At 39.5% G+C, this 23,455-nt stretch overlaps 1 protein-coding gene across 3 annotated transcripts in view; it reads right to left on the reverse strand.

The window, feature by feature from the left end:
• AFAP1 (actin filament associated protein 1) overlaps positions 1 to 23,455 on the reverse strand; it is a 120,586-nt gene that overhangs the window by 93,907 nt on the left and 3,224 nt on the right. The window lies entirely within an intron of this gene.

Genomic DNA, 23,455 nt, shown 5'->3' on the forward strand with positions numbered 1-23,455 from the left:
AAGTGCTGTTAATTCTAAAAAATATGAAGGAGAAAGTACTCTTCCTTTCTGAGTAGTTGCATTTATGCATAATGGTTGCTTATGAAACACAATGCCCAGGCAACCTGGAAGTCTGGTCTGCACACCAGATCACAAGCATATTTTAATCCTGATAATATAAAGAAAGGAAGGGATACGAAACCCAAAAGAGAGCTGGCATGTGTCTCAGTGGCATAAATGTCTGACAGATACCAGATAATGAGGAGGTCAAAGCCTCAAGGCTACTCACAGATTATTGTTGAGTCACAAGGTCTATAAGAACAAAAAATGGATAGTTTCACTACTAGCCAAGAAGTAACCATTTGGGTAGGTACAAGAAGAGTTCAGTGTAACTCCAGCTCTACTTAAGCTAATGTAAAAATGGAATAATGCTGCTTGTGTTCCTGGTTGTTTTCAAGATTTATTCCTCTAAAAATCAGGAACCAGTAGTTTCAATGATCGTGTAGGGGAGGCTGGAGATTTAGATTGCAGCATTTTAGTCTCAGGTTCCTCATGGTCTTTCAGTATAGCCGATGTTTATACTATTTAACATCTCTGAAAACATTAACACATTGCCATCTTATTGTCACAAGTGCTACAATGAGTTGAAGTCCTCTAATTAAAGTGCCAGAAGTGCTCACACTGCCGACATGCCTCTTCAAGCCGTCACATCAAACTCTTCATCTTTTCAAATATAGACACTAAATACACCTACTGGATAATATAAATACTACAGGTATGAACACAAAGTAAATAGGTTGTAATGTGTCAAATTAGCTGATATCATGGAGTAAGTAAACTAACACTTTTTACACAGCAACTTCAAACACATACAATTCTGCTAACATTGATGGATTTACTCCCTGCTCTACTCTCATCTAAGGAAGATCCAGCTGTATTCCTAAAATCTTAAGCACAATACAGTGGCAGTGAGAAATCAGTTCCTTGTCCTCTTCCATTTGTGTTGCTTCATTTCTCATCTCAGCACTTCTGGAAAAGTGCACAATCAGTGACTGATTCTGCTTGTTGGGAATCATTAATACTTACAGCCAAAAAACACACATACCCGAAGAAAGCTAAGGAGCAAATTCAATAGAAAAAAACATCCTGTTATTTATGCCAAACATGTCAGCAACATTCAATGTTTGGACATGGTTGTTCACATTCACTTTTATGTATTGAAGGAAGAGTGGTGAGACTTTTTGGTTGTTATGACAATCCCACAATTTCCAGAGAGGTCAGAAATAGCACTATGCACCTTCTTGACCCTTATATTAAAAATACAAACTCTATCCTATACTCTCTTGCAGTTACACCCCAGAAAAACTTAGTTCAAGATTAGAAAACCAGTATACACTTATCATTATTTTTTGCTAATTTTTACAAGTAAGGAGGCCAAAAATTTTTGCGATTATTTCTAAACAAGCTTTTCTGAACAAAGACACTAACAAAACAGTCCAAATCATCCATCTCAATTTAAATGTCAAAAAAAGGTAAGAAATCTTCCATGGACTCCTGAAATATTATCCATACAGAGTATCTATCATTTTAAATGGAAGAAAAAAATGACAGGAATCTCCTAGAGAGTGAATAGCCTCAAAATACTCAAAAATTAAAAAGAACCCTATTTTTGCAACACATAAAAGCTTGTTACTGTTACCTCATTATTACTAAGACATTAGAAGAGATTTTGCAAAACAGTCCAGTGGCCTTCCAACCTGCAAAACATGCCAAATTCTTTGACTCAGTTGCCATAAAGCTCTTTTAAATTGCTGGAACCAGATCCAAATTTTGTTTTATGAAAGTATAAAAAGGATATGAGTAAAACCGTGGGTTGATTCACTATGAATGCAACATATGTTAAAGGGTTTCCGGGTCCTGTTACTCATTATGAGAGAATAGCAATCCAGATACGCAGATATATTATGGTGGCTCCACAGATTTAGACTCATCCTATTGTTTTTGGTAGCTTTCCCTTTCATCTAATCATCTGCATCTGGATTTTCCCTAAGTAAATCCATGTCTTCCAAAACCAGGCAAACTAAAGTAGTGCCATCAATAAAAAGTGTGTACTTTCTCTAGTAATAACAACCACACATGTTCTCTTCATCAACAGAGCAAATTGGATCACAGGGAAAACAACCCTCTGGAATACTCAAATATTGAACTATATTGCTATGAAATTTGGAATATTTTTATCCATTAAGAAAATAATAATGCAACTTACAATTGAATTGATACCCAGGTCATAAAAACAGCTAGAAAGGATCCTGAAGTATTATTCAATTCTTGCTCAGAATGTTTCAGTGAAATTTGCTATGAATTTTACAGTTTAAACAAATTCTTTGAGGCTGTTCAGTAGTTAATGCCTTTCTTATATTCAACCAACTAAGACATGATCTTCATGGAACTCTTACTTAAATCTGCTAAAACATATCTTCTGCTCTAAGAACATCTGATCTACTGCTAGATGGACTAACCTGTTTCAGGTGTGGGATATACCTGCCTACCAGGTATAAGATACCCCTTGCCTTTCCAGGTGGGTTTTGCAGGGATGCTGGAAGCATATCTCTATAGGCACAGCATGTTTTTTCAGGCAAATATAGGAAATTATGGGAATACAGAAGAAAAGTAACTACTCTTCCACATCACAGTCACACAACAGTGTCAATCAACTTATCAGCTCAGTTTATCTGTTCATACCAACCTGCTTGCTTGGACTAAAAGCAGCACCAAATTCAGGTCAGAACTTTTCAAGTGTGCTTGGGAAGTGCATTAGACAAGTTCATACCCAGGTAACCGTTGGAGAGATGCCTTCAGTAATGCCTTCAGTAAAAGCACCACCTAAAGAGCTTGTTTGTCAGTCCTTCTTGGAGTCTGAGTACCCCCAGAACTACAACTAATTGGGAGGTAACACAATGCTTAATATTACTGTTTGGCACAGTAGTTTTTTTTGTTGTTGTTGTTGTTTTTTGTCTAAACTAAAGGCTGGAATTACAAAGACAAATACAAAACAAGTTAAATTCTTGTTACAGCTTGTGATGTTCGTGTAATATGCAACTGGGTTTTCTGAATTTCAGGAAGCATTTTTTAGTGAGTTCAAGTTTGGGCAATGCTGGGGGAGTGATGAGGCTGTTTTGACCTCCATTGTAAGAAAAAACACTTCCATGCTTTTAGTGTCAGTTTTCAAAGAGCAGAGGTGGATTTTTGTGTCTGTGTTTGTTTTGTTTTCCTTCTTTGGGATAATTTTTTAACTTTCATACAAGCACTAAAGTGACCCAGTACTTTGGAGAATTGTGTGGGAGGTGCTTTAACTAACATCTGAAGATCCTTTTTAAAAATAAAAACTGTAATCTTTTCTGTCTCACTGCTAAAAACTTTCCTCTCTTTCCCCTCTCTTTCCCCTCTCTTTCCCCTCTCTTTCCCCTCTCTTTCCCCTCTCTTTCCCCTCTCTTTCCCCTCTCTTTCCCCTCTCTTTCCCCTCTCTTTCCCCTCTCTTTCCCCTCTCTTTCCCCTCTCTTTCCCCTCTCTTTCCCCTCTCTTTCCCCTCTCTTTCCCCTCTCTTTCCCCTCTCTTTCCCCTCTCTTTCCCCTCTCTTTCCCCTCTCTTTCCCCTCTCTTTCCCCTCTCTTTCCGACACAGATTTCTAGGTTGGAAGAGACCTCAAGATCATCGAGTCCAACCTCCGACCTAAGACTAAGTACTCCACTAAACCATATCGCTAAGCTCTACATCTAAACGTCTTTTAAAGACCTCCAGGGATGGCGACTCCACCACCGCCCTGGGCAGCCCGTTCCAATGCTTAATAACCCTTTCGGTAAAGAAGTACTTCCTAACATCCAACCTAAAACTCCCCTGTCGCAACTTTCGCCCATTCCCCCTCGTCCTGTCACCAGGCACGTGGGAGAACAGACCAACCCCCACCTCACTACAGCTTCCTTTAAGGTAACTGTAGAGAGCGATAAGGTCGCCCCTGAGCCTCCTCTTCTCCAGGCTGAACAAGCCCAGCTCCCTCAGCCGCTCCTTGTAAGACTTGTTCTCCAGACCCCTCACCAGCTTGGTCGCCCTTCTCTGGACTCGCTCGAGCACCTCCATGTCCTTCCTGTAGCGAGGGGCCCAAAACTGAACACAGTACTCGAGGTGCGGCCTCACCAGAGCCAAGTACAGGGGGACAATCACCTCCCTAGACCTGCTGGCCACACTGCTTCTTATACAGGCCAGGATGCTGTTGGCCTTCTTGGCCACCTGAGCACACTGCTGGCTCATATTCAGCCAACTATCAACCAATACTCCCAGGTCCTTCTCGGCCAGGCAGCTTTCCAACCACTCATCTCCCAGCCTGTAGCTCTGCTTGGGGTTGTTGCGCCCCAGGTGCAGGACCCGGCACTTGGCCTTGTTGAACTTCATACAGTTGACCTCAGCCCATCGTTCCAGCCTATCCAGATCCTCCTGCAGAGCCTTCCTGCCCTCAAGCAGATCGACACACACACTTAGCTTGGTGTCATCTGCAAACTTACTGAGGCTGCACTGGATGCCCTCATCCAGATCATCGATAAAGATATTAAAGAGGACCGGCCCCAGTACCGAGCCCTGGGGGACACCACTTGTGACCAGAACTTGTTTCCCCTCTCTTTCCCCTCTCTTTCCCCTCTCTTTCCCCTCTCTTTCCCCTCTCTTTCCCCTCTCTTTCCCCTCTCTTTCCCCTCTCTTTCCCCTCTCTTTCCCCTCTCTTTCCCCTCTCTTTCCCCTCTCTTTCCCCTCTCTTTCCCCTCTCTTTCCCCTCTCTTTCCCCTCTCTTTCCCCTCTCTTTCCCCTCTCTTTCCCCTCTCTTTCCCCTCTCTTTCCCCTCTCTTTCCCCTCTCTTTCCCCTCTTTTCTTTTTTTTTCTCTTTTTCTCAGCACACTGTTTTTTTTTTTGTTAAACTTTTTTTTTAGTTTCCTTTTTTATTATTTCACTCATACCATAGAATAAACATTTACAGACAAACATCAAAATAAAGCAAAAGTACTCTTTGGACGGTTTTGCTGATTGTGTCCCTTCCACATTTTTAGTGTTTTATGCTTGCCAGTCATCAAGCTGCTTCTAGGCAGCGGCTCAAGGAAAGCCAGGATTTCAATTAATATTCAATATTCCTTTCCCTATGGAGTGGTGGTGTCATATTTCAGGTTTTGCTTTATATTTCCTGTTGTCATGTGTCTCTGTGTGTTTAAGATGTGATTTAGGCAGACTCTGTTTCTGTGGATTTTAGAGTAGAAAAAATGTACTTTAGCGGAGAGAAAGCAGATGACAATAGGAAAAGATGCAAGAGGTGACAAAGTTAATGGGGAAAGTACTTGTGAGCAGGGTGTGATTGCTACTCCAAACCATTGTTTTCAGCCCAAAATGTTTATAAAAAAGTGGAATCTTAATCTTCATCATTATATGTTTTCTGTTTTTGTAGCTAAGTGATTATATTTAACACATCTTGAAGCCAGTCCTGTTTATACAAGTGTGTGGGTCTAACGTGGAGAACCAATGTCTGCCAAAAGTAACTGAATCATAAATGTCACTGAAAGTTTTCAAGTTATACTGGAGTGGGAAAAACACAGATATCACTGCTATACTGTCACAAGATAACTGGATGTGCAAAAGGAAGAGAAAGCTAGGTATTCATAGAATCACGGAATGGTTTGGGTTGGAAAGGACCTTAAAGAACATCTAGTTCCAACCCCCTGTCATAGGCAGAGACACCTCCCACTAGACCAGGTTGCTCAAAGCCCCATCCAGCCTGATCTTTAGCACTTCCAGGGATGGGGCATCCACAACTTCTCTCAGCAAAATTTGTTTACCATGTTTTCTTAGAAATGGTATCTAACAATACTTCTACTAAAGCTGCTTCTAAAGCAACAGCAATCACAGAAAGCAGGAAGAGACAACAGATGCAGGGGGAAGCAAGGACACCCCAAAGCACTAGAATGAGATGTGCCCTCAGTCAAATCCTTCTCAACATTCACTCCTTTAAAAGCGCAGTTGGATATTTTCTTCCAAAAAGCTAAGTTTTAATAATCTCAATTACTCTGTGGGGACTGTCTTTTGCAAATAACATCCCTCAGTGGTTGCATCTCATAGGGATAAGCATAGTAGTGGGTTGACCTCAATGAGCTGCTTTCATCAGGGAATGAGAAATGCCATCCCCTAAAAACAGGAAGAAGTGAACAGTAAGCATGTCCCAGTAGGCCACTGGCCTTGTCTTTGAACTGACACCAGCTCCATTTCAGACACAAATAGGGGAGAGAGAAAAGAAAGTGCTGCTGGACAGAAGAGGTAACAAAGCAACTAGTCCTGCAGCTGTTATCAAAGTTAAAAATAAAAAATCTATGTCAGTTTTGCTAAGAATTGCAGAATTCAATTTCAACACAAAAAAAAAAAAGAAAGAAAGAAAAAGAATAGTATTTCCAAATATAAAGTTATATGGAAAAGCTGGAGGCCAGTATTATTATGTAATATATGTAATATATTTCCTAACCTGGCTTTACTCTGGATTGAGACACCCCTTCCCACATGCCCAGAATTTGGAGAAGACTCCTTCACAGTGTTATAGAAGTCAGTTTTATGAGCAGCATAAGGATGAAAAGAGGTGGGACTGCATGGTAAAATAGATGATACAGGTGCTTAGGAGTCCAAGAACAACCTTCATTCTGGACTTGTATTGAGGATCCTTGCTATGTTTCTGCTTACGGAATGTTTGAAGAGTAATAGGGTCAGCACTGGGGGAAATAATATTATATAATCTATCACCTCCTGGTATTGTTTTAGTCATTTTAATCAGAGGAGCAGCCTGCATCTGTCTCAAGTATTAACAGTGGTAATACATACATAACACAACTAACCTTATCTGTTCATCATAAAAAAAGGTTATGATGAGGAAATATTGATGTGCTATTGTGACAGATTAATAGGTTGCAAATACGTGGACACAGGACAAAGCCTTATTATAACATGGAGATAATAGGTTATAGGCTCCTTTCAGTCTGTCCTGAATTGTTCCAAAAGTTCAAGCATGAAGGGAAAGATGCAGAATATTTACAGGATGCAATCCTATACATGCCATTCAAAATCAGCTCGGCTTGAAAGAATGACATGGATCTGTCAGGGCTTGAACATACCTTGGTACAGTTGCCAGGAATACTGTTGTCCCTCTTCCCCATACTTGGAAGCTCTACCAGGTCTTATTTCAGCTGATGAGCCGTTGCAGCTGAAAGAGTCATGTTAATTTAAAAGGTCCCCATTTTTGGTCAGAATTTAAATGCCACAGCATTTCAGGTAGTTAAGCCACACACAAGTAGTACTAAATTCAGTTTAGTACTTCAATTTAGTATGGTGAAAGGTACACCATAGCTCTTCATCAAGTAGGATTTGAAAGGTTTACCAGTAAGGAAGTCTGTGCAGAACTTCAAGTAACTGATCTTTGCCTAAGACTCTCTTCTCTGCTGCTAGCTTTATGACATGGTATCATTTTCACAGAAAATAAGTGTTTCTCATTATTTAGATTTGATTATGCAGAGTGCTGTTTAAGTAGGAAGAAACCAAGTTCTTAAGAAATCAATCTGATACTTGTAAATGGGACAGCAGTTATTTAGACATTAGGTGTAACATATTATCCAAATAATACAGCCAGAAAAGTCAGAAAAAGGTTAATTTAGATATTGCTAACAGTTTAAATTCAAAAGGTATTAATCCGCTTGTCTTTAGATTGACATCAGATAAACAACATAACTCTGTGAGAAAATAATGTATAATTGTACATAAATAATAAAACAACCCTCCCATTGATGTTCTCTTCACTTCTCTTCCCTTCCAAGATTCTCATGGGTACTTTCAGCTTAACTATTTCCTAGTAAGAGAACTTGCAATCCTTAGTTAGGCCAGATTTTCTGCATAAAACCAGATACCAATGTTTGTTTTGTTTGTTTGTTTGTTTGTTTTCCCCACTGTGAAAAGTCACTTTCTGAGATATTGAGAGTCACTTTCTTAGATATTGAGATGACTTTCAACACAGTCTGTATGAATGAAAGAAGCACGTACAAGTGTGCAAATATGTTTGTATTTCAGATGAGATGGTTATTTCTGCCTTTTTTCTCCCTGCCTTCCCAGCAAGCTGTGGTTTTACAGTAACTTTAAGTTAACCTATGTCTGGGCTGCTGCTCCTCTCTTATCCCTCATTTCCAGGGCACAGACCCAGCTTACCACATGCCCGCAGGATCACTAGTACCCACATAGGGCAAGAGCAAGCAGCAAAGAACAGGGGGCAAGAGTTGATTGACTCTTTTAGTGGCAGCCTATAATTAAATTTAAAGCTGCTGTGAAACCACCGTCTCTAGTATAGATATCACACAATGGTTAATGTTTGAAGGGACTTCTGCAGATGGTCTAGTCCTAAACGCATGTGTATACATACACTAATATTTGTACATACGTGACTTTCTTCATGTTGCTGTGGGTGGACACACAACTATCAGGATGTGAGTGGAGGGAGAAAACATCTCCATCTTGCACTCTGGGGCATGGCAGGAAGGCTGCATTTCACCCCAAGGTCCTCAGAGAACCACTTCTCATGCACAGTTCTTATTCCTGTGGGGTTTTATTTGTTTACATGTTGGACTCAGTAGCTATGTGGAAGCAAGAATAAGAATGGTTTTATTATGCAGTAGAGGACTACTGAAGCAAGTATACTCAGCTTCTTGAAGCATGCATGACTTGGAAATTTTGGGCTGGATAGACCATACTGTAACAAAACACCTGAAGGTAAAGCATGTTATTTATTAAAGACATATGCAAAATATTTGTGTGTATCCTTATATGTGAAATACACTCAGGCACTATAAACTGCTGAAAATACTGGAGGCAATGTCACCAATAGCCTAAAAGTTATAATTATTTTCAAATGAAAGCAATAGCTGCAAGTAGGCTCACATTTAGCTTTCTCCTCCCTGGGGCAGTGCATTCCAAACACGAGTGTTATCCTGCATCTGTGTGGAAAGCTTTAGCTGCTCTGATAACAATGCAGCTCTGTGCTTTTAAAGACTACAAAGCAACCATGCAAAGAATAGTAAAGTTCATTCTGAACATCTATATGAGAATTAAACAGTTTAGTAGTATTTCTTGTTTTACGTTAGGGAGATTGTTTATTTTCTTTTCTGAAATTTGTATTACGGACAATAAATACAACATCAGTAGAGATTTATACATACGTATATATATATATATATATATATATATATATATATATAATATGTGTAAAATAATGAAGCATTGGGCTACCACACCCACCATTTCCTTTTTACCTTTTTTACTTTGTGGTTCTCATTGATAATTAAACAGAAGAGACTGAAACTGGATAAGCAAATGTTATTATAGTGCAATGTACACAGTTATTCAAATCTTTCATTTCAAGGAGACTTGTGTAATTTGTGATGTATTTTAACTCTCACAATGTTATTCTCCAGATGAAATTGACTACAGTACAGTTCCTTCTACATTATTCTATTCCTAGAAGTATGATGCAAACATATTATTCAACCTGTACAGAAACAGTAATAGCAATATGCAATAAACACACATTTCTACACCATAAGATGAATTTAATAAAGCTATTTATTGGAAAAGAAAGCTGACATACACTTTGATTTGTGCTGACATGTAACAACAAGAAGTCAGCAATTCTTAAAATACCTCCTGGCAAAGTTTTGAAATCTACAAGCATACCATGGAAAATGAATGCAGAAAATGAGGGAAAAATAATAAGAAAGAAAGAATAAAAGATAAGCAAACAAAAAGAAACCCCTTGACTGTACCAGGAGTAAAGCTTTGGTGCTTCCAATAGATGAGAAAATGGAAATATATCTGAAATGATAGGAAGAATTTGCTCATCAGAATTCCACTGCAACAGGTTAGGATAGTATATTTCTAGTAGCTTATGTATGGATGTCTGTTACACAGCATAAATGCACACAGACTACATGCAATAGACTACACATATATTAATTTATATATAAGACCAGCTGTTCATAACACAAGTAACTGTGTCTTTCCTCTGACACATCTCAAGGTACAAAAAATTCATGAGCTGGAAACACTATCTGTATTTCCTTAGAGCTCTTTTTTCTCCAGCAAAATCCCACATCTCCACCATGGACTCACGAAAAAGGGGCAGGTTTGCCTAAGTTAAGAAGAATCTCCATTCCAAGGATGAGGCAGTGCAGTGTGAGGGCAGACATGGATTTGAATGTCATTCAACAGCATGCCTTCTCAGCCATCCTCCATTGACCCATGAGGAGCTCCTGGGGTACAGTGGTTCTTCAGTAAAGGCACAAGACTGTAGGAACAACACCTACAACAGTCACCAATCCCTGCTGCAGACCTTCATGGTGCAAGCAATGAGCAAAATGAAATAGTGTAGAAAAAGAGTGTTACATTTTACATAGCAAAGAGGACCAGCTGTCAGTAGGCTGGATATGCTTGACCAAATCAACAATGACATCCAAGGAAACAACCCATGATGATGCTTCCCTCCTCTCTCCTCACAGAAGGGGTGCTGTCACTATGTATTGTGTTTGTGTGCATTTATATATACTTACATACTTTTATATATGCACACATTCTGTAAGATATTGATAGTGGAATAGCAACATAGGGGGAGAAGTGATGGGCACCAGCTAGTCATCTGGTAAGAAGCTGGCACCAATTCTCCACAAACGTTTCTGCGGTCAACAAATGAGGCTGCTTGAAGAAAAATAATTTAGATGCTTCTGCCTTTTGGAAACTGAAAGCCTGTGCTGTCTTGATTTAGGTTTATTGAATAATATAGGATTTTATTCCAGATTTACACTTTTTGCAGTACACTTTGTAGCGTATTTTTTGCAGTACCCTGTACCAGATTTATGAGGTCAAACTTCATTACCTTCCCTGGGAGACAACTAGATGCAATTTAGTTTTCAGCCAAGAAATCCTACCCAAAGTAGTATTTATTAACATCTTAATGAGCTAAAAAGGTATAAGCATCTATACACTGTATGGTTGTAGTTACAAACCACTTTCTTCCAAATCAAGGCCAGTAGTAAAAGCTAGGCATCTCCAAAAGATTGTTCCTTGCACTTAAACTCTTAATCCCTGCTCAGTCCTTTAAATCTGCTATGTCTAGGGTCTTGATCTTTAACAGATATCAGCAGTTCTCTGGATAGCAGGGCAAGGAGGGTGGTGTGAATATCTTCAATAGATCCCTTTCCACCAAAGCTAGTAGCAACTTGTGGTGTTTTGCTAAGGATCTGGATACAGTTTTGGAGAAAGACTACAAACATCTACTAAGACTTGATGCCCTCACTTAGCTCTGTCTTGTCTTTGTGGTTAATACATAATGTTAACATGAACTCCAGCTGCTCAGTGTATCATAAGCCCTTGTAAAGAATGTATAAATGCATGCTCGCCTAAACTAAACAGCAACCATGTGGTGGTCTACACTTGAGTGAATGTGATGTGTTTATGAATAGCACTTTCTAACAAACGCTTTACCTCTCCAGCTCCTTACAATATTTAACTTATCTTTTTCCCTCAACAAAAATGATTTTGTTAAAACAGTACAGCAATCGTCATGTTTTGAACAATAACGGGATGCCACCCACAGAAGGTAACATAAGCAAGATGTAGCTAGATAGCAATTATTCAGCCTGAAATAGTGATGAAGACTACATTCTTTACAAAGACAGTTTAAACTATTTTTAAGTCTTTGAACTATTTTTAAGACTTTAGCAACAACAGAAAGGCAGACAAGGACTGATACCAGTAAACAAATGTCAACAGGAAAAGAAACAGTGAATGTAGGATTGTGTACACTGTCTGACTTAAGGGTGAAGTTCACCCCAGTACAAAGGAGTTTCTGTTTTATTTGACCTTCTGGCACATGAACAGCCTCTGAATTTTCCCATTGGCTTAAATGAAAACTCTCACACTTGTAAAAGATGTTGTTGGATTGGTTCTTGGGTGCAAAACCCTATTTTCATAGGTGTTCATCTCCTATTGGAGTCATTTGAGTACTACTGCATGTTTACAGGTGGGATACAGAAACAGCACTTCCAGACACTTCCACAGAAATCTTCTTGCTAAATTCTATGAAAATTATTGCTGTACTAAATTTCCTGAGAAAAATATATTATACATAAATATTTACAAAATATGAAATACATAATATGTAATATATTAGACATACAATTGAAAACCAAACGAAAGTTTGATTAATATACAGCCTTTACGGAGATCAGCTTGCAATATAATACTTCATATATGAATTTCTGTTAAAGAAAGCCATTCCCTGTATCTATGCCTGTATTTCTATATCCAGATCTGAAGTATACTAATACAACACAGGCTTTGATAATAAATTCAAGCCACTGGTTCTCCCTGGACTTCCTTGAAAAATCCTGAATCCCTGACATTACTCAGATGTAGGGTTCATGTTTAAATTGATTAACATGTTGTTGCCTAAAGCAATATGTTTTCTTGAAATCATTGCCTATGATGTGCACTTTTTCTAAGTACACAAGCAACAAAATTTTCCCAAATTCTAGCTATAGTTTCCCATGTACTTTCAAGTGATTGCTACCAAGGCACAATATAATTAGTTTCTTTCTCACTTTTTCTGTCTTCAGAATATTTTTTTTCCCATGATGTGACAGCACACTTTTTTGTTTGTTTGTTTTATTTTAATTCTTAGCAGTAAGAATAAAGCTCATTATTTTTGATCTATTTAATCCTGAGAACCTTGGTCACCAAAACACAAGACATTTTATTTAGTGAGGCATGGAGCACAGCAGTATAAATAAAAATCTCACAGCTGAATGAACGAACATTTGGTATACAAACAAACAATCTTCTATGAGAGCACTGCGGCAAATTTCTCGTAACACAGAGAACTAAAATTAAACAGCAATTCTCAGATATACACAGCTAAGAATTTTGTATCATAAAACTCATTTCCAGAAATCTGTCTGTTATCATTCCTGCATTTCAAATCTCTTTTCAAGGATGTTTTCATTTAGTCCTGTGATCATTCAAAGTATTTAAGTAGCCATATAAATACATTGTGATAAACTTTTTTCTAAGTCCCACGCAAGCCTAAATTGAGAGTACAAAAAACAAAACAAAACAAAAAACTATCTATGCAAATCCAAAGAGCCATCATCTTGTTTTAAAACTCCTGAATAAATTATTTAACTTTAGAAGAATTACTCATTTTATATGGCTGAAAGTAGGGAGATGGGCTGTTTGAACTTCAGAGGTGACATTCCTCTGACTAAATGCCAACACTTACAATGTAGTCATCTGTATTTGAGCTAGTTGCCCTAGGCTCACTGTACAGTCAATGGAGAAGTTTAGGCTTCCTAAAATAGACATATAGAACAGAACAGATTAATTACATCCTCAAGAAGCACTGATCATAAAGGGAGTCTATAGGGAGCAAGCTCAGCTACAGACCTGCTCTCCTGTGTATGTCTCAGGTCTGGCAGGATGGATCCCACTGTAAGTGCCTATAGGCTTTCACAGGCATTTAATTTGAAAATCTGATCCCATATTTACTAAAGAGAAAGTGAAAAATAGCTCTACTGCAATGAGACAGCTCTTTAAAGATAATAAGACAGCTGTTTAAATACAGCCACATGTTATTTTCACACGCATATTTAATAGTGCTATTACCTACCATCTTTATGACATCTTTTACCTGTGCTCAACCAGTTTTACAGGGAATAGAAATGGGAGAAATATCTAGACTTAGGTTTTCTGAAGTACATACTACTTGGTAACATTGAGAGCCCTTTTTTGTCATGTTCAGGATCACAGCGGAGGTTTCATCCCACTGTTCCAAGGGAAGGAGGGAAAGAGAGTACTGCTGTCTCCTCAGCATCAGGAACAACCTATGCAACAGCCACCACAACAAGAAGGAAAATCATTTGAACAAATGTCACATATACTACCTCAAGTGCCACAGATAAGCAGGGACTTACAATGCACTCAGTTGCTTTGCTTTTCAGTACAAATTCAGCTCCATCAATGGAGCTTCAGATCCCACAGTGCAGTGAATAACAGTTCTATACCCATTACTACTTTTCTACATCCAATGAAAAACATCAATGCATTTATTTCACAAGTCACCCTCTCTGTTACTGTTTGAAATCATTCTTTGATCAATATCCAAGTTGCTTGCCCTCTGCTTCACTTTGCCTTTGGTTGCAGACCTGGCACATGTCAAGTCACATGCTGTCCCTGAAGGACAGCGGTTGAAAATAATCTGAAATGAAATCCCCTAAATAATTTCTGTCTATGGCCTTTTGATTAAAAATAAATAAATAAATAAATAAAATCTAACCCAAACAAATTCCCACTGGCAAGTCTTTGTATGGTGGGACTGAAAATTACCGTGCTGGAGCACCTTGGTCACGTTTCTTACAATGGGGAACTTTCTCATCTTTTACCTTATAAAGCAATTTTTCAGGATCCTGATTCCATAATCTCCTATCACATGGAATTTCACAACAGATGCAGGTCTCCATCAAATACAGAGTAAGGCAAGGCAAAACAAAACATATATATATATATATATATATACATGTATATATATATACATATGTATATATATGACAGGCAATTATCAGTTATACAGAGGATAAGGCAAAGAGGCATACAGGGCAGACTTTTGTTTAAGAACAAGGTAAATATACATAATAATTATGATTATTCTGGGGTAGGATATTTACAAGCATTGATTTCACCGTGGAGATGAATCAGTTTAACATTTTCCAAATCCAGCAGGAATCTTGTCATCTTTGGACAACGCAGTTAGATCAAGCTCAACCTACACTGTAGAGTATCCTATATGAGTAGATGCTGATAGGTTATCATTTGAAAATATGCTTGGACAAGTAGCTATGAGTCACAGTCAATACACCATTTTAAATGTTCCCTTCAGAAGTTTCAATTTTCAATCTGGAAAACTGCTAGTAATCTGACCTAACAAGTACCTTTGCAAAAATCCTACAATAACAACACAGCAAAAGAAAGGTGACATATTACTGATTACTTATCTTATACAGTATACAGGAAAAATATACAGCTCTTCCCTTGAAAGAGTCTGAAAATTGGTGCACATATGAAGAAGGCAGAAAAAAATGGGAAGATGAAGAGCCTCTGGCAACACAAAATTGCATAAATCAATTCCTTTGCAAATGTTCAAATACATTTTACAGTTGTTTAGCTAGCTTAATAATGCCATTTCTTAGTTCTCACACTTGGAACAGATGGGATGCAACTTTCTGATCCTTAAATTAAAGAACACATGACTTTATGCTGATGACACTTTTAATCATTGAGGACACACAGCCTACCACCACCAGAATTTTAATTTAGTGACATAATTCCATGGTGTGATCAGATAAAGAAAGGAAAATAATGGTACCCTCAAAAACACAGCTTCTAGTAATCTTTAATATTAGTAGCAAGCCAGAAGACAAGCTGAATGTAAAGCAAGATAATGGCAGCAGACAATGAAAATTCACACTCTGCTGGAGTTCAGTGATTTTCCAGCAGTCCTATTATTGGGTCCTAAGTCAATGATCCTCTGATTATTAGTCAATCACAAAAATTCACTTCCTACAGGTGGGGAAAGGGGCCAGGGAGAGGGACTTATTGTAGATATGGATGCTATTTTTTAAGCACGAGAACGAATCATCACTCTGATTACAACTCTGAATTAAAAATTGAATAAATTATTAAATGCTGTAGGTTTACTACAGCATAAACTGTAAGTGTTCTACGGTATAAATAATTGCTTAAAATTCCAAAAGAAAATGCACTTTAAATGAGAAATTTGTAACCACTGAACATTTATTTTTTCAGGTGGCTTTTATCATTTTGTTGTTAACAGTTTGAAATGGCATTTTCCCCTTCTGCTTTGGACAACTTCCACTGGTGAATGTGGAGTATCCACTTCCTCATGATTTTCAAATTTAACAAAAATCTCACTGGGAGGAAATTCTCAATTTGATAAAGAAACAACAACAAAAGAAATTTCACATTTTCAGAAAATATCCAATAATTACAATTTTGAAAAATTATGCCAGTAATAGCTATTTTTCCAATCCAAGAAAAAAACTTCTTGTAATGCCCTTTGTCTGCTTTCACGTAGTTATACTCTAACAGAATCTGTTATCACACAGCATGGTTGCCTACAATTATTTTATACCTTTCTGAAACAAAAATTGAGTACACACTGTGAAGTGCTAAGATACACACAGAGCCACACTTTGTCCCACCCTTCTTGAAGCTGACAAGAGCCTTCAAGAACTGTATGCATAATTTTAGTGGCTTAATTGCACTGGGTAGAGCTGAACTGAACAGGGGAAGGATTATTTTGGCAGACTGCTATGGAGAAAGGCACTGATCTGGGATGGTCCTGACCTCCCTATAGATGACCCCAGTGAATACAATCAAAGAAAAAAAACACACATGTATGTGTGGAGAGGCCCAGCATGTCTCATGTCAGTGAGATAACTCACACGGCTCTTCTTGACTGACTCGCTAGTCTGTGATTTTAATAGCAAATAATATTGAATTAAGTGACACCACTCATGTTAGGAGAACAGGGCTGTAAGACAGCAGGTGAGATGTTTTTCTCCACACATTGCTTGACAGAAGGGCAAGGTGAGCTAGACTCTAATTAACTGCAGTTCAAAAGTAGTGTGACAAATGGTGTTGTGGATATAACATCCAACTTTATTAAATAAATTAAGTTTCCAAAGTAAAGTAAATAAATGCTTGTTTATCCCAGCTTTTAGAAGTGTTGCTAAACTCACTTGAGTTTCAGGAGTTAAGATGAAAACTTGTAAAAGAGAGGTGACTATAGCAGGAAAAGATGCTATAGGACTCTTACATGCTTCTTACCCTCCTATACACTTCATTAAAATGTAGTTTGATTAGGGTTTTTTACTGAAATCTCGTGAGTGTTGAGTCACTAGTGGGGCTGATCAGAGATAGGCAGTGTACCAAAATCCTCACAACTTTGCTAGGCATTTGTTTCAAGCCATCAGGGAAACCAACCTACTTCTCTCCTTCCCTCTGCACCCTGAATATCTGCTATTTCCAGTTCCTAATCCCCATCCCATCTCACGAAGTCGTTAATTTTGTATGAGTTATTAACACATAAAGAGCTGCTCTAGGTAGGTGCTCTGTAGGTCACTAATGACAACTTACTAGAAGGACACATACTTCTTTGGCTCTTTGTATAGCTCAGGCTATATCTCAGATGAGTTCCCGTTCCTGCTCTGTTATCTCTGGGCAGCTTTGGTCCTGGCTGAGCCAGGCCACAGGACCATGCAGGTGATGCCTCCTGACCAAGAACACCTCCGCAGTCACACCAAGGCAAGGTGTGCACCTTCATTTCATATATTTGTACTTTCAGGTATTTACAGTTAGATCTTGCTCTGGGTTGGCCAGATCGTGACTCACAGAGAAAAGCATTTAGACCTCAGTAGGAAGCAGCCCTTCCCTCCAGTGATGTGCAGGGAGAGGGCCGGACTCGTTCAGAAATACTGCTTCCAAGTCAGCTCCCTGAAGGGGAGAAGAACTTAACGAGTGTGAATGCAAAGACTGAGACTACTTAAAGCACACTCAAGCCACACTAAGGTCTAATCCCTATTTGGCAGGGTATTTTTTCTTTGTTTGGCTGTTTTTCTTTAAGGCTGGCAGAATGACAACCTTGGAACAGCTGCTTTTTTGCAAGGGCTGGTATGTCAGGAAACCTATCCCAAATGACCCCAAGCCTCAAAGACTGATTTTACCCTTTGTTCTCATAAAGTTCAATAAACTTGAGGGCAATCTGAGTTTGCACTTAGATCTTGGACACTTGGAGCACATCTATGGATATGCCGACCAAAAAAACAGAAAATGCAAGTACAGCAGAGCTAGTCCCATAATACTTAAAATGATATTACTGTGATACAGAAGAAGAGGAGGGCTGAAGAAGATCCCTAAAAATCACTATGATCCCTTAAAACCCCCAAAATCATACCCTTCAAGACAGCTTTTGCTTTCCTTGCAATATGATCAGGATTTCAGCTCTTTCTTTGGGAAGGCAGCGCATGGGCCTCATGCACATACCCATAATTGCCCTTAGGCTGTACAGAGAGCTACTGTTTAGAGGGAAGCCTTCAGGGTAGCTAATCTCTACACTCAAATTGTTTTCAAAAGTCACATAGTTGGACTATAAGCAAGAGGAAAGAAAAATGAGAGATCTGGAGACGATGAGGTCAACGGAGTGACAGCTCTCAGCGAGTCTTTCCACATATGCAAAATCTAGACTGAGTGCTTTGTAAAGAATAATAAGGGAGAACATCCGAAGGGATGTGAAGGAAATGGCTGCGTTGAATGGATATGAGGCTCAGTCATGGCAGACAGACAGACGGGAACAGCAGTTACCAAGAGACTAATTGGACCTTGAGTCAGGTTAAAATTAACTGTTGTGTCTTCCAGGCTTGCTGGACAAGGTCTGATCCAGATCAGCTCTGGGGGAAGGTGTCTCAGGCTGCCTACCATCTGCAGAAGTAGAGGTTGGTATGACAGCTGATTTGGGGGGCAGAAAGGTCGGTGCCATCTGGCCAGGTACCCATCAGTCCAGCTGACTGGTGTTTGCTGGAGCTCCCATTCAGCAAAGCAACATAAACACGCGTACAACCCAATGCACTGATCTCACTGACATCAAATGAGGTGATTCACTGACTTAAAGCTGAGCATTTGCATCAACACTTCTCAGAGCTCCTGGGAAAGAAGTGCAGGAGACCAAGGAGCTGCAAAAAGTGAACCAAGGACAGCAGAAAGTCGCAGAGAAGATGAAAAGTTCACAAGCCACAGGAACAGACAAACTTTCCCAGAGAGGGAACAGCACTTCTTTTCCCTGGAGGACACTTGTTTTGCTTATCTGAGGTTTTTGCTGTGTGATTTCAGTTGTTTGCATATTTGGGGGCTTGCTTTTCTGAAGTGCCAGACTTAGTCTTTTTGCTTTTTTTTATGTATGTGTTTTTTTTAAGGTTTCCAACTGGGTTTTTCCTTACAGATAAAACTTTACTTATTAAATATTCTTTCTTTTTTTCTTTTTTTTTCCTTCCCAGCAGAACTAACTAACCTTGGTAATATGGTTGTTTTTGTAACCAGGTGGGGTCCCACCCAACTGCACTCAGCATTATTCACACTGGCCCTCATCCAGAATTTTCCCCAAGACACTTCAGGGTGGATTTCATTCCTGTTAAGCTCAAAACAAAATGCTGTGGCCTGACCTAGCCTCTACCTCCTTCCAGCTCTCCCGGTTCTTCCTGAAGGACCCACCATGCACCTATCATCCCCTGTCCAAGGGGACTTGCAGATTTTCATGGGCCTAATTAATTGCAAACACATGGTGCAGATGGAGGGATGAGGCGAGAAGAGCTCCGTATATTCACAGAGGCTCCTCAGCCTTTTCATTCCAGAGGGTATTCTTTGATAATATATTTGATAAAGTTAAAAACTCTAAACATTTAAAAGTGTTTTGTTTGTTTGTTTGTTTGTTTGTTTTGTTTTTTACACTTAAATGTATTTTTTTTCCTCTGCCTATATCTCCTACAGCCAGCAACAACGTCCAGTGAGTATTTAACTCTATTCCCTATCACAGACTCGGCTTAAAAAAATAAATTCCATACCATACATAAATTCCATACAAGGGAAATTTCTTTCAGTCTGATCTATGCTAAGCCCCAGTGGCAGAGCAGCATCAGAGTGGCTCCTCTGCAGCTCAGCTCTTGTCCACCCCAGCCTTGGTGACACTTAACAGCCCTTCTTCTCCTTACCTAATGACTTTGCCTCTTACATTCTCTATCTTGTTTTCAGCTCCTGCCATTCTGTCATCTCCGCATTGCAGCCCATCCTGACTGCCTAGCTGAAAGGACACCTTTTTGTTCAGCCTGTGCCAGGGCCAAGCAGCCAGCTTGAAGCACATGAAGCAGAAGCACCCAAATGATGACACAGGGCTCGGCTCTGATTTGGGCTAACAGCTTCCCCTCTCCACCTCAGCCTCCTGCTGCTGTGGGCCCTGCTGATGGCTTTCATCTCCCAAAACTCCTCTGCCGAGGCCACATCCTGAGCTCAGGCAGAGGCGCTGGGCTGGGACCCAGGAGCGATGTTGGCTCAGCAGTGAGGGTGGCACCACGGGCACACAGCAGCTAGCAGCACCATCCAACACCAGCCACGTACACTTCAGAACCCTTCCCCCTGGCTGCCTAACATTGCTTCACATTTTCTGAGTGCTTTCCTCACACCTGCTCTTGCACATTTCTTATGGCATTTCCAGATTCCTTGCCCAAACCTGGTACAAAGGTAACTTCTGCCAAGAACTGGCTGGTTAAAAACCAAAATGAATTAGAGATTATACCCCACTCCTGGCCAGCAACATTACCAGTTTGCAATTCAGAGCCTCAATGTAGTTGGTGCTGAAACAAGAGTAAATATGTATTAGTAATTAGCCATTTCTCTCAAAAAACCTGTGACAGTTGCAGCTGTGATATATATCACCTATACATATACACACTCTCTCGATGTCCACCTGTCCACACACAAGCATAGGCTCACCAAGGAAGTTATGACTGCACACTAGTACATCTGACTGTCCAGTTGCTCCTTGCTCTCCCATTTAACTGGAAGCAAAGCACGAAGTGACAACCTGCCCCTGTGCCAAGCCCTCAGAAAGAAGGCGAGAAGGTTGCACTTCCTGCAGCTGGCACAAAAAGGATAGCAAAGGAACTTGAAAAAGGCATGGGCTTGTAGCAGTGATCTAAGAACACAAATTGGTCTGAACTCCAGTAGAACTCTAAATGCAGACCAAGGCCGGTAGGGAAAAACAAACAAACAAACACAAAGCAAACAAACAAAGCACTTACATTGTGTGAATAATGCTTTGCATGTTAGAAAGTGGGATGCTGCAGCTCATGAGCTGACCTTGGCCATTATAATAAATTTGCCTCCAAATGCAAGCCCCAGAAAAGCCTGTGAAGACACACACATTCCCACCAAAACCAACAAACTGCTTTGTTTGACAGAGCTGCGTTATTTCATCCAAGAATCAACAACGCTGAAAACCCTTCTTCCTTCCCTCATGCTTATGTATGCAGAAACTACCTAAAATAATCTAACTGCATTAACTCCTTGGTAAAAGTAACACTCAGCATTAGCACGAAATGAGAACAATGACTACAAAAGGCTGAGGATGCCCTGGTTTGTGAGTGGTGTCTTAGGGACACCGGGGTTTAGTGTGAGTCTCTTTCACTGCTTTCCAACCATCGTATTTTATTAATCAGACCAATGGCACATGGTAAAAAATGAAGTCTGTCTACAAGGCTGGCATACATGGGAAAAGCTCACTCTTGTTTGTTTTATTTCAAACAAAACCTACAGTAGCTCCCATTGTTTGTTTGTTTTCCCCCCAGACTAGACAGCATGTGGCTCATGAGCCACACTGACAGACGAGATAAAGCTCGTGCCAGATCTGATTGATGACTGCACTAGGAAATGCAGTGAAGGTCATGTTGTAATTCTCTGTTTGCAGCTGCTCCTGGTAAGAAACGCTGAACAAAATAAAATCTGGGTCTGCTAATTGCTAATAATGTGGAAATTCCTTCCTTACCTTTCCTTATCTTCAGTTCCCTGTTTGGACAGCAGGAACACCACAAGCATGTGCAACCGTTCAGAGATCACATAAGTTTGAAAAAGATACTTAAACACACTTGAATGGAGAAAAAAAATAAAAAACACCCACAGCAACTGGTCAAATATTGAGCCTTAATAGATTGGAAGACAGTTCATTATAGTAGTTTGCATGAAAGCAGCACATTAAAGAGCTTTTACTATTTGCTTCTCTGCAAATCTGAGATAATGTAATACTACATGTTCTTTGAGAAAGAGCGCTGTCCCTGATAATTCACATGAATTAAGCTAATTTCTCAGAGTCTGTTTATTTTAGATGAACCAAGCCAACATGCTCATTAGCAGTGGCTACCAGCACAGGCTAAATTCATTGAGCCAGAACATCAGTCAGTCGAGTAGAAGGACACCAAAATCTTGTTTTCCCTAAGTGTTTAGATGTGGTTAGGAAAGTGATAAGAGACTTTGGGGAATTCACAAACATGATATAATGGCAGTCCCCTAATGAATAATACATACTCAGTGCAACTCATGGCAATTACCTCACATATACAAAGTGGTGTACTTCTTGGGGTAAAAACCTTTTGGGGTTAAAAGACATGGGTTTGAGACATCAGCTAGATTACGGATTAAATCTGAGATCACTTGTGCACTCTTTTATGGTGCTTATTATCAATGGATGGACATATTATTATTCAGCATTTTGTACTCATAAACATTTTGGCACAGAAAGGACATTACCAACATCTGTCCTACAGTAAGACAGCTATTATCACACGACTCAAAAATACACGGTAGCAGAGAGATGCCGGCAACAGAAAACCCCAGATACTAAAAAAACACCCACCACTATGTCACCATGAAAGGAATAATGTACTGATTTTTAAAAATGTTTATTTTCCAGTTTAGGAAAAACATTTAAAGAAGATGGTCCTATGCAGTTCTGCTTATTTTACTGACAAGCATACAGCATCGACTTTTAAGATACCACCACACCTATACGAAAGCAAATTTATAAAACATCCACTTAGGAATTTCTTTCCTAGATTTCTTGATGGACAGCGGTGAAACTTACAGCAGATATTGATTCATCCTTTTCACAGCCTAGGGTAATCTCCCAGGGCTACTCTAAGGGAAATGATACCCATTAGCTCACTTTGACAGTGTTGTGTGTTAAGGGTGCTCAGCAGCTCAAACAGCCAAATCTCACTACACTCTGTATGTTGTGAGCAACTTTCTGTCAAGGTAGCATGGGATAATGGAAGGCAGACAACTCTATTTTTCTGCCATGTAGGACTTCATTTCTTGCCATATGTGAAAAAAGAGCTTGCGTCCCTTGCGTCATTTGTCATCTGCTATGAGATACCTTCCTTTCCACTAACCCTCATTATGGTTCTGCGATGGTATCCATTAGCACTGCTAGCTTCAGCGTGTTTCATGACCTGGAGAGTCCAGAGTTAACTTTTAATCAGAGAGTAAGAGCAAGGAGCTCTTCTAAATCTATACCATTGCATATGCAGTACAAATACCAGACCTTCATATATACGTGCATGGGTAGGTGCTGTCTGACAGCCATGTACATCACTGCCATGTGATCACAGCGACACGTTATCCTACTGCCTCATAGTGTTGATGGACAATTCTCTGTATTGGTTTATGCAGACGCTCCCCAGAAAGACATCTGATATGATATT

Source organism: Cygnus atratus, chromosome 4 (genome assembly GCF_013377495.2).
Source record: "Cygnus atratus isolate AKBS03 ecotype Queensland, Australia chromosome 4, CAtr_DNAZoo_HiC_assembly, whole genome shotgun sequence".
NCBI lineage: Eukaryota > Metazoa > Chordata > Aves > Anseriformes > Anatidae > Cygnus > Cygnus atratus.